Source organism: Cupressus sempervirens, chromosome 4 (genome assembly GCF_028749045.1).
Source record: "Cupressus sempervirens isolate cs-2001-9-10 chromosome 4, ASM2874904v1, whole genome shotgun sequence".
Lineage (NCBI taxonomy): Eukaryota > Viridiplantae > Streptophyta > Pinopsida > Cupressales > Cupressaceae > Cupressus > Cupressus sempervirens.
Genome location: NC_143121.1, coordinates 590,783,077 through 590,785,687, shown reverse-complemented (window position 1 = coordinate 590,785,687; position 2,611 = coordinate 590,783,077). Strand labels below are relative to the sequence as shown.

Here is a 2,611-nt window from a genome sequence, read left to right as displayed (position 1 = left end):
GACAAACCGTGATTTGTAACTTCAACGGAGCTCGTGAATAAAAAGCTCCTCCGATTGGACGTCGCAAATCAGTTTTCATCACAAAGATCACAATTTCAGATGGTAAAACTATAACGCCAATTCAAATCCAAACAATATTACAAAACCCTAGACTTATATCAAACCCTACCCTTAAACTACTCATAGCCATCAGAAACAAAAAGATTAGATCATCTTCATAAACAGTTGTCTCTGATGACCGTCGTGAAAACAATCTATTTTCATCATTCGGCACAAAACATACAATAAATATAATGTAAACGGATTAAAGGAAGTGCAATTCTCTCAGACAAATGCCTCAATTCACATCACAGTTGAATGGAAAAGATCAGACTCGTCATCAAATTCACATCATCGAGAATTGCCTAAGTATTTCAAACACACAATGCGCAAACTAGAGTATATGAACAATGTGCGCCTACAGAAATCGAAACAACGAAAGATAAGGCTGAGAAAATATTAACCGTTTTGCTCCTTCAAATCATCCCGAACAATGACGATGCTAAATTGTGAATATATATTTATACAGATCTGCTAACGATCTAGGGTTTAGGGTACAGTGTTTTCCAGCGTTAGGGTTTGCATCCTCCTTTCCAATAAATTAGGGTTTCCAAAGGTAGGGGTTTCCCGTTCTAATTGCCTTACGGGCGGGCCCTAAACTAAAGGATAAGCACTAGAAACCATTCTATATGGACACATTATAAAATCCGGCCAAATCGAAGGGCTAGAAACCACGCATGCACACACTACAAGATCTCTCCTAATCAAAGGTCTACAAACCATTTCACTTACCCTCTATAAAATCCTGCCCAATCAAAGGGCCAGAAATCATTTCATATATACACTATAATAAGAGTTGCATGCTTTTGTCCATTCAACAATAGGCCAATAGAATAATAGCTCATAAAAAATGTCAAATCTTAAAATTATAAGAAATCATTCATATATTTATTATCAATACAATCAATCATTGTAGACTATAGTAATATTAAAATTATAAGAGATCATTCATATTTTATTATTAATACATTATCATTATAGACTATAGTAATCTTTGAAGAGAAGTTTTGGTAATGGTTGTTGTCTTGAAAGATTACTTTAAAGCTTTAATAATAAATATATATTAAATTTTTATAACTAATTAGATAAAATCTAAAATGTAGTAGATAAACAAATTACAATTAATCATTTTTTGTATAAATAATTACATCTAAATACTGTAAAATGATTGTTATAAGGTATATTGTAACATTAAATTGGAGTATAATTTTTAATTTTAAAAACACTCAATTAATTTATATCTAACCATTTTTTTATTGGTAATAGATTTTTTTACTATATAAAATAAAACGATTACATTTGTATTGAGTCCAAAAAACATCGTTCCTCTCCTTCCCCCCTCCCTACCTTACTAATCTACCATTCTTGCTTAAATTCCTATATATGCTTCAAATCTATAATAAACTAGCTAAAAAGCTCAATGTCCTTGTGCTGAACCGTTAAACATTATCATATAAGTCTGTAGCCATACTAAATTTACAAAACTATGCAATACTAGTTTGTTGTTTAGTGCTTTACCCTATCATCGCTCATCCACTTTGGTCATTTCCCAAAAACCCAAAAACCTCATGCATGTTGCTCCACCAATCTGCAACCCCTCAAAAATGCTCTGTCATCTTTCACTTGGCTACCTGTCTCATTCGCCACCTAATCTAGACCATGACCCAGCACTACTCCTACAACGTCGCAAGACATCACTCCAAGGCCCTATACCAATTGCCCTCTCTGCTTGTTCAACTCATCCCAGCTCGCATAAAACCCTCAACCACGCCTCTTCAGCCTTTCTATACATCGCAGGTCTATCAACCCTTTCCTTCCACCTCAAGAAGGGCACATAGCCATAGCGATGAGCATCATCCTCATCCACAAAGCACTCACTAATATCTCTTCCTATTCCAGGAATCGACCATTCCATTATTGATCCTAACCCATCTAGCATGTCATCCACAAACATAGCCCTTGTTACAGTCTCCACCTTCTATATGCCCATGTTCAGTTCCAAACCCCATGCTATGAAAATGGAAATGACATCTAGGTTTGACCTCCTTTTAATCAGTCTCTACTGAAATTGGTCTCCTATCACTCCTAAAGTAGCTGAGATCATTTCCTCTGTCTTTATTTTCAATAATCCTTTCATCCTTTCCCAACCTACTAGCCCTTTGAGAGTCTTCATCTTCCTCTTTGAATCTACAGAGAAAGTCGCTTCCATCATTTACGTCTACTTCACTTCAATTCAATAAGTTTTTCCTTACCTTTGTTTATTTATAAATGCCTTCTCTTTTGCTTGCCCTTCACTCCACCTTTGCATGCTTCATCAATCATTCTCCATTAAAACTTGGCGATTACTTTTGTCGTTGAAAGCCACCTCTTGTACTATTCTTTACTTCATTTAATAAATTCATGATTACCCTCTGTCAACACATCTCCCACCTCTTTAAAAGGGTGCATAAAACCTTTCATCGTTATCCCACACTATATCCCAAACAGAATTGATCCATCATTACATCACCTA

General features: G+C 35.2%; 1 non-coding gene across 1 annotated transcript; it reads right to left on the bottom strand.

Annotated features, from left to right (window-relative positions):
- Positions 1-319: 319 nt before the first annotated feature.
- Positions 320-399, bottom strand: LOC149562589 (small nucleolar RNA SNOR75). Its single transcript, XR_016364308.1, has one exon. It is a non-coding gene; the product is annotated as a small nucleolar RNA SNOR75 (small nucleolar RNA).
- Positions 400-2,611: the final 2,212 nt, after the last annotated feature.